The 18,387-nt window shown below is 37.3% G+C and overlaps 1 pseudogene; it reads right to left on the bottom strand.

Moving 5' to 3' along the window:
- Positions 1 to 1,867: 1,867 nt before the first annotated feature.
- On the bottom strand, positions 1,868 to 2,477 carry LOC137757631 (ADP-ribosylation factor-like protein 1 pseudogene; annotated as a pseudogene).
- Positions 2,478 to 18,387: the final 15,910 nt, after the last annotated feature.

The following is an 18,387-nucleotide window of genomic DNA, read 5'->3' as shown; positions in this document are numbered from 1 at the left end:
CCTGCCAGGTGGTTTATAGGGTCAATGGTACTGGGTATTTGTTACTCTACTCTTCCTTTTCCTACCCTTTCTCCCACTCTGTTCTACATCACAGGGAACACCATTTTCCTGCCAGCTGGTCTCTCTTGCCAACTGGCTTCTGGACAGGTTTAAGCAATGGTGAAAACGGGAAGGTGAGAGCAATAGAGAAACCAGAGTATTTCTTCCTCTCTTAGACTCTGCAGGAATATCTTTGGCTGTGGCTGCATCTTCTCAGCTCATGCAGAACAAAAACCCCTCCTTCTGAGATCCAACTGCTGATAGCCAAAGTTCTAGCTCTTTGAGTAGCCCAACTTCTAGATCTGGTATCACTGATAGGAACAGAGTAAAGGGACAAAGTAGGTGATTAAATATTCAATAGTTAATCCCACTAAGGGATCATAAGTAGAGAGCGAAGTATGGGAGACCTCATAAATTAATGATTACACAAGAAAGTAGGCCTGCTTAACAACAAAACCAAGTGGGCTTACTTAGCAACAAAACTATGCAATAGAAGCATGAGACATACCCCCAAAACAATAAAACAGTGGTGGAATGGTCCACATCCTGCCCATTGAAGTCAGTAAGTTAATGATCCTTGAGAAGCGGCTTTTTCTGCATGTACTAAGAGCAGGAATAGAGGGGAAAGGTGGTATTATACTGAAACCTGAGATGATTTCCCATATCTTAGTATATGTTACTGCCTTTTTGCTCATTTCCATAGTACTGTGACAGTCCCAGTTTGACCATGTAGGGAAAAGAAAACTCCCCCACCCCATGTGGAGGAGGAGCTAGAGATGGAAGTTTGATATCTACTCAACATGAGGAAGAAGATGGTCTTTTTCCTTTGATTGTAAAAATGTAGCCCACTAAGTTCTCAGGGTGGCATTCCCTTGCCTGCCACTTGTATCTCTCACAAGCATCCTATACTAATGAACTCGTTCCTTAGCTGTCACTCTGCCTCTCACTGAATTCTTTCTGCACTGAGACAGAAGGATCTATGCTCTACTGAGTCCCAAAACGCATTCTGTGGTTTCATCACTACTTCTTCCTTCAGTCCCTTCTTGTCTAGGCTAGTCATGCTCCTAGATGTTTTTAATCTCTGGTTTGCCTTATCATCCCTGATTGATTCACCAGCTCTTCTATCATCCATGTAAACAATTCCCTGAATTTTATTCCCTCTGCTTAAAAGACCTAGTTTGGTTTCTGTCTTTTGGACTGGACTCATAGATTAACCCACACTTATTCATTTCACACTCATTCACTAAGACTTCATTATGTATCAAACTTGTGCAAGTCACTGTTTAAGGGTAAGAGCATACCTGTTAATATGATATACTTTTCCTATCTTGTATAAAAATTGTAGTCCAGTGGGAAAGACAGATATTGTATAATAAATTGTGGGTATGATATATATTATAAAAGATAAATTATCTGATATTATGGGATCAAAAGCAAGAGAAAGTTAAACCAAAATGAAGAGTCAGGAAGGTTCTTAAGTTTGTCCCTTTTCAAATGAGATCTAAAAGGTGAGATAGCCTTGACCAGGTGTATGCAATAAGAATAATATGCGAGAAGAAAGAACTTATTTTAAAACCATTTTACCTAATTTCCCATTTTACAAATGATCTATAAAATTGTCATCAGTGTTTGCTTTGAGGGTATAGAGCTATGTAGCTGGGCAATGGAGGGAAGAAGGAGGCTTTATTATGTACATTCTTTTTTTCCAACCAAATACTTATTTTTAATATTTATTACAAATGTTGCAGTCAGTTTGGTATATGCTGACGATCATACAGGTTTAACATGTAGTAGTGTGAAGCACACTTTAACTATTTCCACAGGGATATGTGATGTGGTCTTCGTTTCAGAGAAGCAGAAGTGACTGAATTACTGTCTGCTCTGTAATGTTTCAACTAACCATTCCATTGCCTCATCAAGGCTAGTGCCTTTGGTTGCTGAAGTTTTGAATATTTGTCATTTTCAGTTCTTCAAGGCAGGTAACCCAAGTGAATTTGCCATCTCCAAGGGAGTCATGGCCTGTTCCATGTCCTGCTTATTTGCAAACACCATTAAAATGGCTTTTCTCAGCTCTTCTTCCTCCAACATGGCAACTAAGTCTGATTTGGAAATGCCAATTCGGTCTCGGTCACAACTGTCTACTACATAAATGACTGCCTCTGTGTTTGAACAATAACATCTCCAGTATGGCCTGATACTTGTCTGTCCTCCTAAATCCCAGACTTGGAATTTTAGGTTCTTGTATGTTACCGTCTCAACATTAAATCCAACGGTAGGAATAGTAGTAACGACTTCTCCAACCTGTAATCTGTACAAAATTGTAGTTTTTCCTGCTCCATCTAATCCCAAAATTAAAATCTTCATTTCCCGGGTTCCAAACAGACTGGAAAAAGTGCTTGAGAAAAAGCCACCCATGATGAACTGCCTGTCCTCCCTCGTGGACCATCAGAGACTGGCCCCGACCTCGGCAGCGACTCCTAATCGAGCCTCGAAGTCGCCGCCTCCCCTCGCCTAGGCCTGCGCTCTGGCTCCAGCTCGGGCTCTGGTTCCCAGGGGGGTCCTTTGGAAGCTTGGTCAGCCAGCAACTTCCACGTCGGACCTCCCGGCTGGGGCGGGGGCGAGGGGCCACCACCTGTACATTCTTCTATAACCTTTGAATAATGCTAACTACATGTATTTTATATCCAAAAAGATCATTTAAAATTACCTATAAATATCTGAAAGTTTCTAAGACAGAACTGGTGAATAATTTTTCTAATTTAAATAAATATCCAAAGAGACGTGCATGATAGTTCACTGAGGTTTTATGCACTCTCTGGATAGTAGAGTGTTCCCAATTAGAATGAAGGTGACCCAAAATATTTCAAATATTTATGTAAAAATGTGTGTCTTAGAAAACATATAACGCCAGGTGCTTAAATAATAATAGAACATAGATATATTGGCCGTCTGTGTAATCCTTAATTCAAAATCTCCTGCAGCCACCCAAGAAAGAGCTACAAGGTGTGCACCTGCAAACATAAGTGCTGAAATCTGTCCCTGTGTGTCACCTTGCCCCTTTATTTAGCTTGAAAAGAGCAACTGATATTAAACCTATTGTGACTTGTTTTAGTACATCATTTTTCCTATTTTTTTTGTTCAATTTGATTTAAAATACTTATTATATAGTATTTGCCAGGTACTGCGCCTGGCTCTGAGGATGATATAACAAATAAAATACCTATCTTGCCCTAAGGAAATTTTTATCTGAGAGATGCAGACAAGTGAATGAGTGCTTATGATACCATACGATACATCCCAAGAGAGAGGTTGGCATAGTGTGTTACGGGAACCCAATAGAAAAGCATCTAGCTAGCCTTGGGAAATTAAGGCATGCTCACTGCAGGATGTAACAGCTAATTAGAAGAGGAGTCAAAACTCTTTTTTGGTAGAATACACAAATCTATACGTTAACACTTCTTTGGATAACAAGATTGAAACCAAACAGTGATTAATTCTCCAAATAAGCCAAAACAATATGATAATTTATTTATGAGACCCAGTTTGTAATTATTATAAAAGACTATACCTTATATAGATTAACTGCTGTACCCCCATCAATGCCACTTAAGGGTGATTGCTGATGAAAATTTTTCATAAGATGCTAGTCTCAAATAGTGTTTCCTAGAGTAAGGCATAGGGTATGTTTTACCCTAAGGTCTCCTTATTCTCATAAAAGAATTATAATTAGAGCCATAATTAGTAAACTTGCTCATTATTCTTAATTAAATTAGACATTATCCAGACATCAAAAATTATAGTATACTCCAATTACGTGCCAGAGTAAGTTATTCATGTAATTGGCCTTATGCTTAACATACAATTAAATGTGCCAAATAAAGCAAACAAACAAAGCCTCTCTGGAGCTCCTGATTAGAGTTCCATGCCTGCCCAAGCTGCTCACTAGCTCCCTTTTCACTGAACTTTACTTTGACTCTAAGCAGCTTTCTCTGTCCTGCTGTATAAGAGAAAGTCAGTGAAAGGTTGGAGAGGTTCTCATAAACATCTGAGCTATCTAATCATGGCCACACCCCCTCTCATGTGCAGCGAGGCTTTCTATTCATCTCCGTTTGTTTCCTAGCACTACCTCGTGGCCAAGATGGCCACGATGGCCATGATGCCAAATTCTGCTCTCCTTTTAGCTTTCAGTTGATGATGGTATTTCCTCTTTTTTTGACAAGATGAGGTCATTCAACATGGTATCTCTCATCATTCTTAGCTTCCATTTCACCAATACTAAATTTTAACCTCTCTCAATGTAGATAGAAAAATGCAGTCCTTTCTAAGGTTAATTCTTTTACCTTGGTTCTTCCTCATAACCAGTATTCTTAAAATCTAACAAATGCTTTTGTGTAATTGTTCTGTATTTTTCTTTTAATTTTTATTTTCCTTTTCTGCTGACTCCTTTGTCTTTGTCCATAAATGTACCATTGTTTCCACTTTATGCAAAGGGCTATCGCTTAATTCCACCTGTATATGTGTCTGTCTGCCTGTCTCTGTCTTTGTCTCTCTCTCTCTAACATACAATATATAGACATTCAAAGGAACATTTATACAAATGTTAAACAAACAAAGAACAGGGAGTGAGTGGCTGGGGAGCTAGGGAAAAGGGGTTTTAAGACTGAGATTTGAGCCAGGTCCTGAAGAATCAATAACCTTTTTCTTGATCAGTGGTTCTCAAACTTTTTTGATCTCAGGACCCCTTTATGGTCTTAAAAGTAAGTAAAGACCCCAAAGAGCTTTTGTTTATTTGTGTTATATTGATCAATATGTTTGTGTTATAAATTTGAAACAGAAATTTATATTTGAAATTCACTTACAAATAACAATAAAAACCCACTGCATGCTAACATAAAAATATGTTTCCGGAAAACAGCCACATTAAAAAGAAATCAAAGTATCATTGTTTTACAGTTTTGCAAATCTCTTTAATGTCTGACAATAGAACATTACTGGCTTCTCATATCTGCTCTGCATTTAATCTGTTGCAGAATGTTGTTTTGATTAAAGTATGCAAAGAAAATCCTGCCTCACACAGATATATAATTGAACAAGGGAAGATGATTCTAATATCCTTTTCATATAATTGAGAATATTGTTCTTTGATATTATGCTAAAACTCAGCAAGTAATAGTAAACTCTTACAGGTTAGTGGTAATATGCAATATGCAACCATGTCAATGAACTATTATTGCCCTGTTTCATTAAAATCCACTGGTCTGGGGCTTCCCTGGTGGTGCAGTGGTTGAGAATCTGCCTGCCAATGCAGGGGACACGGGTTCGAGACCTGGTCTGGGAAGATCCCCCATGCCGTGGAGCAACTGGGCCCATGAGCCACAACTACTGAGCCTGCACATCTGGAGCCTGTGCTCCGCAACAAGAGAGGCCACGATAGTGAGAGGCCCGCGCGCCGCAATGAAGAGTGGCCCCCGCTTGCTGCAACTGGAGAAAGCTCTCACACAGAAATGAAGACCCAACACAGCCAAAAATAAATAAATAAATAAATAAATAAATAAATAAATAAATAAATAAATAAATAATTAATTAAAAAAAAAAATCCACTGGTCTGTCTTGCACTTTGATATTTTACCCATGAATAACTGTGCATTGATTATTTGGAAAATATTTGTTCATAGAATTAGGCAGATCTTCCAAACTTGGACACCTTTCATTATAAAATGTAAAAAAAAATCCCATTCACTAATATCCCCACCAATATCACCACCTCCAGTTTGGTGGTAGGATCAGCAATATACTACCACACTCTTATTGGTTTCAGTACATTGTTCTTCCAAATCTGTGGAACTGCAATGTCCAATATGATGGTCATTAGCCTAATGTGGTTATTTAAATTAAACTTAATTAAAATTAAATTAAATAGCATTAAATTTCAGTTGCTCAGTTGAATTCGTTATATTTCAAGTGCTCCATATCACATGTGGCTGGTGGCTATTATATTGTTTAGCGCAGATAGAGAGCCTTTCCATCATTGCAGAAAGTTCTCTTAGGCAGGGGCAGGGTGGAGTATCTTATTCTTTTTATCCTCACCATAATTTACTACATTCCCCTTACCCTAGTGACCATCCTAGGAGGAATTATGTATCACCAGCTTTATGAATAGTTCTTTGCTCTGCTTCTATCTTTTGATTAACATAAACCCCCATGGGAATGCCCTACCCAATACACTAGACTTGCCATTCTTTGATGTCCTATATTTCCAATGTCCTTCACCTGTAGGCCACTTCTTAAACAACCCCAAATTGCTCCAACTCTAAGATCTTAAAATTCACTCTCTCATTCTCAGATCACTTATCCCTGTCTTCCAGCTCCCACTTTCTTATTTCCATCTTCCTGCTATTTGAACTCATTAACATCAAAGTATAGCAATAGGTCTATTATCAAGTAATAGTCCTATACCAACATAAAAAAGATCTCTGGCTTGGACCCTTGGATATTATCACTTGAGTGAAGGCTCTGGCATGTACCTAGAGTGGTACCCACGAATAGCATTATCCAAGCTGGAGTCATCTTCTAGTGCCTATATTTTGTTGCTTTCTGCCTATGTCCTGTCTAAATTTCTTTCTACTTTTGCCCTCCCCTTTTGAAGCTGAACATATATCATGAGTTTTGAAACATAATCTTGGGGATTACTGAAGCCTGCTGATCCTCTGCTTCCCCATCTTCTTGAATTTCTATCGTTTGTCTTCTACCAGTGGCCTACACCAGAATCCAGGAAGCTGCCCTTAACTCCTTCCAATCTTCCACTACCTACATCCAATTTGTCACTAAGCTGTGCCCTTTCTGCTTTCTAAATGTCTTATATATCAGTTCTTTCCTTTCTAAACCTAAAATAAATCTGCCGGAGCACTGAGAAAGGAGATTGGTTGATTAGAATTGGAAGTTGCCCGTGGGAAAGGTGAGACTCCAAAAGGCTATTTGGGGTTTTTAATGGATAAACTTATAGGAGACTTATAGAAAAGACAGAGAGAGTTAAATCAGGTCAGTCATGGTCAGCAATTTACAAGGCAGCAGATCAATAATTTCTCAAGAATAATTTCTTAATAATTATTTCTCAAGAATAAGTCTCAAGAATAATTTCTCAAGGCAGCAGATCAAGAATTTCTCAAGAAATTCTTGAATTCTCAAGAATTTCTCAATCAAGTTCTCAAGTTTGGAACCCATAGCCCAGAGCTTCTTGAAACTGTACCCAGAGAAGAAAATAAGCTATTTTAGGCAGGAAACAGAGCATTTTTTCAGGGGACTGTTGCAATGAAAGGTCAATGCATGATGGTAGCCAGCTGCAAATGATGGTAATGGCTTTGTGGAGCACAGCAGCTGTCTCAGCGGGGCAGAAGCAGCCATGCAATGAAACCCTCTACTTCCTGCCTATAATACAAAATTTTGCCAACTTTCTCTGCACAAGTTGCCAGCACACAATTCCTGCTTAAAGCCGGGGAAGATTGTGTATGAAGTAGTAACCCTTCCTGTTGCCCAAGCCCACCGATCCACTGGGAATTAGTTGTTGTAACAGCAGATTGCAGACTTTTCCAGAAGTACCTGGTTCTGAGAAAAGTACAACAAGGAATACAACAAGGCTGTAGGAGACATCAAAGAAATCATCCTTGCCCCTTACGTTCTCCACCATCTTGCTGAGACAGAAGAGACAACATGAAGCAGTTTAGGCATTAAAACTGCTATGGTGCTAACTTCATCTTAACACTTGTCCTGTACTGCTGGCCTGGGGATATGAAGTTTACATAGTTATTTCTGTAGTTCTGTTCTTCTTTCTACTGTAATATGAACAATTTGAGGGTAGGGTATTTGCCTTAATAACTGCATACTCTCTGGTAATATTGGGTACTTAATAGAATCTCAGTGTTTGTGATTTAGAGTGAAGAGTCAAGGGGATATTCTATGTTCTGAGAGAATACTAATGCATAAAAACCAATTTAGTAATTAGTTCTCTTAAGTAATTTATGTTACATTTTATATTTCCCTCTCTTTCTTTTTTAAAGTTGCTATCAGTATAATAACTTCTGATATCTATAATATTTTTAATTCCAGTAGTATTTTACAGGACCTTTAATCTCTCTCCCTAGCTTTCTCTGAACCCCCATTCATATATATAGCACATCTTTATATCATAGAAAAACAATTAAAAGTGACCAGAACAGTCTATTACCAGTCCCCACCAGTTTCAGGCAAGCTTGAACTTATGAGAAGAAAAGCAATGTCTAAAGGTTATTACATTTAAGCATTGGCATGGAAGCCACACACACACACACACACACACACACACACACACACACATATTTACACATTCCAGATCCAAAAGTGGGAACTGGGAGTGAGGGATTGACGAAAGATTTTTTGCTCTATTTCTGAAGACAAGAGGCATTTAATGCCAAACTTTGGAAATTTTAAACTAGCTTCATGTTCAAATGGAAAAAGTGGAATACTTGGGAATCTGCCTATCTTTGACAGTCCCCCATCACTTTCTAGTCACATAACCGGTTTTATTTTTCTTTATCATACTTAGTGCTTCCTGACATTATTTTATATGTCCATTTATTGTCTATCTCCTCCATTAAAATATAAACTCTCTGAAGGAATCCCCTTTGATTTGCTCAAAATTCCTACCATCTAGAATAGTAAAACATAGCCTTTTGCTCAAGAAATATTTGAATGGATGAATGAATACAGAACATATGATCACTTGGACCATAATAGTTACTCTTTACAAAAAACTCTTCCATATGAGATATATTACGTTAAATACTTTATATGTATAGTTATTTAATGTTAAGGAAAGCCTTAAAAATTAGGCAGTATTATTTTCATTTTAAAAAACAGGTAACTGAAGTTGAGTCACTGATATAAAATCAGAAGCTGGTTAGAGAGATACTTCCAGTCTAACAGTTCGAAATGCTCCATGAAACTGGTGAAAATCATTAAAAAAAATCATTTTAAGTCTCTAGAATTGGTTTTAAGAACATACAACAAAAAGAAGAAACATTTCTTAGAGAAAATATACTAAAACTCAATAAGAACAATGAGAGTCGGGGATGCTTGTACCAAGACCCGCTCCTTCCTTCCTTCCTTCCTCCATGGAGCCCAGGGACTGAAACTCCACTGCAGTGGGGTACAGCCCAGAACAGGGCCCCTCTCCGCGCAGCCCCATTCAGAGGGCTACGTTCTCAGGAGAGGGAGACTGTCAGCATTTTTCATCCTACCCCCCAGCTATCTGGTGCTGAGGCTAAGTCTGGGCAAGTGTGACTAAGAAATGGCCCCAGTGAAGGCTCAATCTTCATCACAGCTGAAAACACTGGGGCTCCGATTGCCATTGCCTTGTTGGTTTGCTTATTTTAAAATCAATTGCACTATTATCATGGTAATAAATGCATATAGTTTTAAAAAACCTGTCAAAGTCTTATACTGAAAAGTAGAAGTTATTTTTCTTTTCATGTGATAAAGCCATTGAAAAAAATTCAATTACTATTATTTAGTTGAGTGTTCGAAGAGAGAGGACAGTAACACTGGTGGTGGATCAGGAGGGTAATTTCCAAGCAGGGGAGAAGTGGGGTGTTGCAATAGGAAGTCTCTGATTGAGAGAGATGGCTGCCTGGGGATTCCAGAGAGCATGGCTGCCTGGGATATGAGAGGAGAGAAAGAGAGGATGCTAAAAATAAATTGTCTGCTTTGCTATTTTGTCTTGGTTTGGTCCAAATGCTGGGTATGAATTCTTGGGTTAAGCAGAATCCTTGTCTGCTCAGCTCAAGGAGAGGAGATTTAGGTTAATGCAGGTGACCTTGGCCCACTGCCTGCAACTGCTCAAAGCAGGAGACCCTTGCAGTCCCACCATGTGTCCTAAATCAATCATTGGTCCTTGTATATTCTAAGGAGGTAACTGGGTCCTTCTTTAACCAGAAAACCCTGAGGCAGTCACATCAGACCCATAGTCATCCCAAGAGAACTGGTAGTGCCAGAAGGTTCCAAGGAGGAAAAGTATTATAGTATCCATAGATGAGCAGAATGACAAATATGGCAAATGGGATTTAGAACAGCAATTCCTTAAGTGTGTTCAATGCAACATTACCCCATTAGATGCTCCCTGAAGAAAAAAAAAAACAAATAGAGGTCTGGATCGATTCCATTAAAGGCCTTAAAGCACTGAAAAAAATCAAGTTTACACCCACCATGTACATCAAAATAAGCATATTAGATTATGTCATAACTGTAACAAGTCCAACAAAATTCTGATTTTTCCCTGGTGTTAACTTCCTTGATGCTTTAAACAAAGATTAAATATCTATGTAATTTTTTTCTTCCCAATGCTGCTGGTGTCCCAAACGAGTATTTTATCTGCCTAATGGTTAATGGTTACTCTGGCACAGGTTCTATAGTTAAATAATTTGGGGAAGTGACGCATTTTCTCTAGAAGATCCATAATGCATGTGAGTATATTAAAGAGTGTGACAGCTCACTGGAGAGGAAAATGTGTGACTTTAATATAGCGTTTCCAAATTGTATTTGACCATAGAACCCAGTTTTGACAGTATACGTATTAGTATTCTGTTGAACTAATGGTCTGCAGAAGGTATTTGGAGACCACTGCTTAGAGGACTAAAGTTGGACAAGGCAGGCATCTGGCCCAAACAAGCCCCATTGTGTCCAACATTCTGCACAAATAGACACGATGGCACCAAAGATTAATCTTTTAAGGCATCTGTTCTCTTAATAGGGAACATAAATCCTAACCATCTAAATATACTTCTTGCTTTTTTCAGATAAAATATTTTCTGTACCTAACTGTAGTGTAACATTATTGGTGCTATTTTAATTGTCACTTGATATCATCTCAGAAGCAGCTGGCTATGTTTTGACTGGGATAAAATTGACAGAAGTTGTGTATGTGTAATGTATTTGTAATTCTCTGAAGTTTTGACTTGTGTTTTTAAAAAGTGCCATGTGCCTCAATAAATGATAAATCACTCAAGAAAGTTGAGATTCTAACAATCTGGTATTGATTGGATGAAGAGAAAGTAAATTTGAATTATGTGTAAATCGAAAGATAAACAAAAATCAGAAATTTTCCTTTGTTTAGTAATATTATATGCAGTACTACAAGAACATCACAAATTATAACCCAGTGTACCTACTGAACACACAGGAATATGTGTCTCTGATAAACACAATAAATATAGTGATCTACTAGAGCAATGCCATCTTGGAAGATGAACTCAACTGTATTATGTCGTAATCACATGGTAATAGTGAATTTGGAGGTGACAGCACTGAATAACTCTGCTGGAAATACGTTTTGAGACATTTTTCTAGTATAGTTTATGGATATGTGCTGACTCATTGCTTTCATTCCATTTTTCCTTGTAACCAATGACATGAATTAAAAGGAGATGACTGAGATTCAGGGTATAATCTATGACCTTGGAAAAAATACAGCCTATCTGCCCGAGTGAGAATTGTAATATTATTACTTAACATAAAGCTTTGCCCAAATGAGTTAATGAACTATAATATATGGTTTCACAGTGTACGTGGTACAGAAGTTCTTGGTATTTCTTCTGTCTTGAATATCAGAGCTAAATGGACATGAGAAAATCTAAATTCATTGGGTATCTCATCAACAGAAGACTAAAATGAATAATAACTTACTGCTATTAAGTGCTTACTATGCACAATAACCTGAGGCAAACTCATTTAAAAACACATTACTTTGCATTTATTTGATGACAAATGATGTGGAGCGTCTTGTCATATGCTTATTTGTCACCCGTATATCTTCTTTGGTGAGGTGTCTGTTCAGAGCTTTGGTCCACTTTTTAATCAAGTCATAGGTAAACTCTTTGTATGCCCAGAGTTTTAGGGCTACAAACTACCCAAACATTGTCATTGCTGTGTTTCATCTGCCATTTTGTGAAGTAGAGAGGCCATCCATTATTTTTCTTAATTTTGCAAAACAAAACATATCTTAAAACATTGCCTAGAAAATTTATTCCTTTTAAGCACACAGCACTGAGCACTCAGCCCTCAGAGGTTGCTGGGACTAAGATATTTCATTGGAATGGCCTAAAAATGGAAAAGTATTCTGTTTCAATTAACATTTCTTTTATTCATTTCTAGTGTAAATAAAAAGAATCCTCATACTGGGATAGGTAGAAAGTAAATCTGAATTTTTCTATAAATAATATGTAAATTATGAAACACATTTCATTAAACCTATCAAGTATTAATTAAACCATTCACAGACATTTTTTGGATAAAAATCATAAAGTTTTATCCCTTACCATAGACAAAAACACTGACTGAATATTGCATATAGGAAAAAGTCAAGTTTTATGTTATGTAATCTATCCCACCAAAAAAAACTATATTTCTGGGAAAAAAATGTTTTACATGTTTAGATAATACTCATGTTTTTGAAAATATCAATCCTTATATGCACTAGAGCATCTAACACAATGCATGATACAAAGTATACACAGTAAATATTAGTAGATAACATTTTCCAGAAAAGCATAATTTTTCTTTAAATGATTTTAAATATACTGTCTACTAAGGATGATTATTTTTATATTCTCTATCCAAACACCCACTGGAATGTTAAACCTAGTAAGCCAGTAGAGAAAATGTGTATCATGATTCTACCTTCTTCAGACATTTCTCAGAGTGAGAAAAAGAAACCTTCACCTGTCATCTTCACTCTTCCTGTTCCTGTCATTCTAAGTATCATCAGTTAAGTGGATCTTGTCTAAACCATCCTCAAAATTCTCTCCTCCACAATTACTTCCTGATTTAACACAGCCGCTCCTGGTCACTCCCAGGATCGCCACAAAAGTCTCTCCCTTGACAATGCTCAGGCCCTACCAAAGTTCTTAGCCTTGTAGAGAATTTTCTCTCACCTGACAGACCTAAACAAGTGTCTCACTCTAATTCAAAGCCCTGTTTTACTTACCCCATCTCCTCCTGACTTGACTACAACTTCTAAAATAGTGAACGATTTCATCTACATTTATTATAATAAAGAATTGGGGGGCTTCCCTGGTGGCGCAGTGGTTGAGAATCTGCCTGCCAATGCAGAGGACACGGGTTCGAGCCCTCGTCTGGGAAGATCCCACATGCCGCGGAGCAACTGGGCCCGTGAGCCACAACTACTGAGCCTGCGCGTCTGGAGCCTGTGCTCCGCAACAAGAGAGGCCGCGATAGTGAGAGGCCCGCGCACCGCGATGAAGAGTGGCCCCCGCTTGCCGCAACTAGAGAAAGCCCTCGCACAGAAACGAAGACCCAACACAGCCATAAATAAATAAATAAATAAATAAATAAATAAATAAATAAATAAATAAATTTAAAAAAAAAGAATTGGAATACATTTTTTAAGTTTGACATGATTAGTTTTTAGTTTCTCACCTGTCTTTGGTGCTGCACCACATAGCGTAGCCAAGACAAGAGAGTCCCTGTGTGCCACTCATCCTGTGAAGTCAGTGGCAAATCCCCTGGCAAACCCCCAGGCAGCATGTGGACTCTCCCCTAGACCCACACCCCAGTCACTACAAAGATCCAATGTACTCTCTCTGCTTTGCTTTTGCTTCACTCCTTAAGGAACCTGAACCCTTCACCTTTGGAAATCCTTTTGTGGTTTACTGTGTCAGTAATTAATTGCTTCACATCTTGATACCTGTATTTTGTTTGTCCTGGAATGTATTATAAATTCCTGGGGGGGGGGTGATTTATAGCAGGAGATGCTAATCACACATATACAACACTTTTTATACACTTGCTTATGCCAATTAATCTCCTCCTTGTCATCCATACTTTTTTTTGAAAAATGTTATAAAACGCCTTAATTTCTTTGTGCCCAATGCAGATATTTATGTAATATTTTATATATACATAATATATAAGTACATAGTATATAATTTTATATTTCTGTATAATAGATAATATGTAAGTATAAAATATGTAATTATATATGTAAATATATAATTAATGTCTCTGCACAAATGATCTCTGTCTCTCTGTGAAAATTGGTAATAACAAAGACTGTCTTTGTTTTTTCTGTGATTAACACATTAAAATAGATATTTAATAAATCATTTTTAATTTGGAGGTAAATGGATTTAATTAAAATACAAATAAAGAGTGTAGAAACAATATATTTCCTTATTGCCTAAAGACAAATATTGTGTCTTGTATTTCATTGCCCAATAATATATCTGGGCAATATAATATTTATTTTTGTTCATATAATAATATAATATTTTGTTTTGCAACATGTCTTAGTATATACATATGCTTCAAGATCTCATCCCTCATATAGGTTCTTTTTTTCAAGCTTCCTTTCCTAATTTTGGTCTCCTGATGTGCTGATCATGGGCATAGCTCTGTGTGGATTAGCAGCCAGCTCTTTACTTCTGCAACAACGTTTTTAACCTCATCTCTTTGTACTATGAGTTATTGTGATTAACAAACTATTTCCTGTGAAAAAGTATCTTTTTATTGTTAGAATTTATGTCAGTCACACATTAGTGCAAACATCTGTAACAGAGGAGAAAACACTTTGATTCTATCCCCAAAATGTCTCAAAGACCAAGAGACAGGATTATATAGTCAAATGAATGGCATAAAAGTACAATGGAGAAAGGCGTTAAAACACTGAGATTATTTAAGGTGGTCAGAGTATGATCACATATTTCATTTCATGTGATGAGTGTATCAATTATCCAGGCTACCTTCAGTTAGGGATCACAGATTAATTTTTCTTTTGACAATCGTTTTGGTATTTCACATTTACACAATCCAAACAAGGGTTTTGCACAAAGGCAACATCCAACTCAAAGGATGATAAAATGACAATGGCACAAATAAAAGTGGTCCAGAGCCAGAAAACAAAAGTTAAAAGTGGTGTTGGTGCCATATCCTCGCAATTCTTGTCTTTCTTGAATTACGTTTAAAACCATTAACATTTTTGTCAGGTAATTCCCTTTTATTTGACTTTCGTGGAACTCTTTCCAAAATAAATCCAATAACCATACGACTAAATAGCTATCTCAAAAACTTGAGTGTTATTTCCTGTTCTCAGCACACTTATGATCAATTTTTTAAATGCAAATAGAAGTTAGCTGCAAGCAAATGAAATCGAATTCAAATTTATGAAAAGATATACATCAAGGATTTTACATGTGTTGAAACATTTCAGTTTCTAAATTGACTGAAACAAGTAGTCTAAACTTGCAAGGAGAAAATCTTGATAATGACTTATTGAATCATGATTTTAGCAAATATCTTAACAAAGAATACAACTGGTAAACTCTTTAGGAGAGACCAGTGTGTCAATGGACTTATTAGACAAAAAATGACCATTTTATTTTACACAATAATTTTGGGGGAGAGGTAGAGAGGAAATGTATTCATTCTAAGAATGAGTCTTAGAAATGTTTAGGATGACTTGTGCCCTTTAAGTGACTTTCTATCCTGATATGATGGTCTAAGAAAAGAGTGTAGTACACTCTGATGGCTTCCTCACTTCAAGATTCCCTTTTCTCTGTAAATGGCCCTATATACAGGAAACACACTGACCCTTAAATGCCATGTGACCTGGTTTCCACCCTCTCAAGCTCACTTCCTTAAAAACTGTTCCATCCCGAGCCAATCAGAGAAATTACTCATGGAATTTGAAAATTGGCAATGTAAGATAAAGATATTTGTTGGAGTAGAACTACTTCGGTAGACACCTCCTAAAGACAATATCCATGTATTTGTCTTGTTGAAGTCCTCCCAAATTTCCTCATTCAATCTTTCTCTTGACCTATGTTTTCCAGCTCTTCCTTTGATTCCTAGTCTCTACCCCAGCTACTTTTCAAATAAACCATTTTGTTGTTATTGCTGTTAATTTGTCCAGAGGTGGTTTCAGTTGCCTGTCAATAAAATGGAATCTTAAGTTACAGATATTGTTACCAAAGAGTGAATTGTAGGCAACAGATCTTTAGGGACATGTGGAATATTTAGAATGGAATATCAGGCCAAGGAAATGGAAATACATTGAGTCTTTTCCTTATTTTAAGATGGTAAGCAGCCTATGGTACAAGAGGTCAAAACAAGTTAATCAGGTTATGTTCTGTGATCCACTGACCATGAGTTCACTGAGGCTGAAACTCTGAAGATTTGAGCAAATGACACTGTGGAAAATTTAAAGCAAATACATTAGGTCCAGAGAAACAGAGATATACAATCTTTTTCTGATAGCCTTAAGTAACAAAATAAAAGAATCAAATTCAGATTTAAAATTCTGGACAGATTACATGGAATAAAATTCAAAATTCTGAGGGTTGCTAAAAAATAGTTCTATAAATAGAAACTTGTGATTGTCAGCTCCTGTCATGGTGTACTGGAAGGGCGATGGCAGGACTTTGAGTAACACATTTTCATTATTTACTTTAACTTGAAGAAGAGATGAACCAGCCAGTGACTAACAGTGTAGTCAAGTGGTCAGGGCTTCAGAGGAAAGATGGAAGTTTAATGGCAATGTGACTGGAGAGAAAGTTTGTAAATGAACCTCTTGCGATGGTTCCTGAACTTGAATATATCTTTGTGAATGCTCACCAAGAGAACCTCTCAAGAAGACAGTCTTAACAACCAAAAGGAATAAGATGACCCATTTTGTGAATATCACTTATCATTCTTTGCCATCCAGGTCACAGCTTGATCAATGATTCTAAAAATGCTGCCATGGGACTGGGAAGTAGACTATGCATGGGCATGATGACATAGACTTCTTTCCACAAGGTCAACCCTACTATCACTACTGATTATATTATTACTGCTGAAATCCTCTTTGGCAGCTGAGTATACAAGTTTTTAGCAACTCAACTAGCCTTGATACTCCTTTATAGTAACATGCTTCAAGGTAAGCAGCAAGCTACCTGGTGGCAGTTAGGTTCCTTCAATTAAGAAGTGAGCAGTATGTTTATTCTTGCCTGTTTACACATTTATTCTGAATTTACCTCTGACAGAATCATCTTTTATGGACTTACCAACTTCCTTATACAAAATGATGATATTCCACACAACAGTACATGAGCATAGCAAACACTTAATGGGAAAATACGTTAATGGGTGCACATGTTTGAGATTCACTAGTATTTTCATGCATTCCAATATCTGGAAGCATTGGAAGAGTAAGAGTGTCTTATTGAAGTCTCAGCAATGGTGATAATCAGCTTTTCCAAGGAAGTCAGGAAGTCATCTTTTGGCTGAGACTTGAGGGCTAGTAGGAATTAATTAATTACTGAGTAGAGGAGAGAGCTTCAGGTTTTAGGAACAAATGGAAATATTCCAAAGTAGGTAAGAGCTTTGTGTGCTTGAGGAACTATCAGACTGCTTTGTATATGTGTGTGTTTGAAGAACTAGCCAGTTGGTCTGATGGAGAAGGTTAAGTGAGAGACAGCACTGGAGAGATTGTGCAGAGCCCTGTTACAGAAACTGGAGTTCATTCCACGTGCAACAGTAGGTTTTTAAAGGGTTATAAGGGAGAGTGGCTCTACGTAATTTACTTAAATTTTTAGAAGACCCTCTGAGCAGGAGGTTGAACAAAGAATAAACCACAGATTTTAGGCACAATATACTTGGGGAACACAGTTGTCATCTGCAGCTAAATGCTGTGGGCAGATGGGCATCCCGGCCCCTGAGAATACCATCGTACTTATCAGACTGCACACAGGGCATGGAACATCTGCACACTGCTCCAGTGGTTGATTTTAAAAGTTCCTTTGAAGCTTACTTAAACATTTAGATAATTAACTCATCATGACTTTTGGCTCTATAGCTTACAATAGGGGAAAACATTTTGACTTGAAACATTTGAACTCAGATGCAAATCACCTCAACCATAGAATAACTTCAGCATATCTCCTGTGGAACATTTGACTTCGAGTCATATAGCACCCTGAGGGGCCTGTCAATGGCTGGCTGGCTGAAAATACACACTTCTAAGTGGCTGAAATGAAGGATGGGAGGGGGTTATGTAAAACCGTCTATTTCTGTCTTGAAGCTTGTCTCCTAAAACAACAATCTTAGTATTTATAGAGTTGATGCCTAGTTACTATTTCTGAAAGTAATTAGAAGGTGGGTTAGAAAAGCAGCCTATTTAACATCTTTTAAGGCTGGAATTTAATTGACCCTATTACCATTCTTAATCATGTGAGTTACAAGTATTTCATGATATGGACTTTGAAGAAGTGTTAAAAGGCTGCAATGTATTATAAGCTAATGCAGGTTAGTTGTAAAATAAACTTT

This window comes from Eschrichtius robustus, chromosome 2 (genome assembly GCF_028021215.1).
Source record: "Eschrichtius robustus isolate mEscRob2 chromosome 2, mEscRob2.pri, whole genome shotgun sequence".
Taxonomy (NCBI): Eukaryota; Metazoa; Chordata; class Mammalia; order Artiodactyla; family Eschrichtiidae; genus Eschrichtius; species Eschrichtius robustus.
This window is presented reverse-complemented; position numbering and strand designations above follow the sequence as displayed.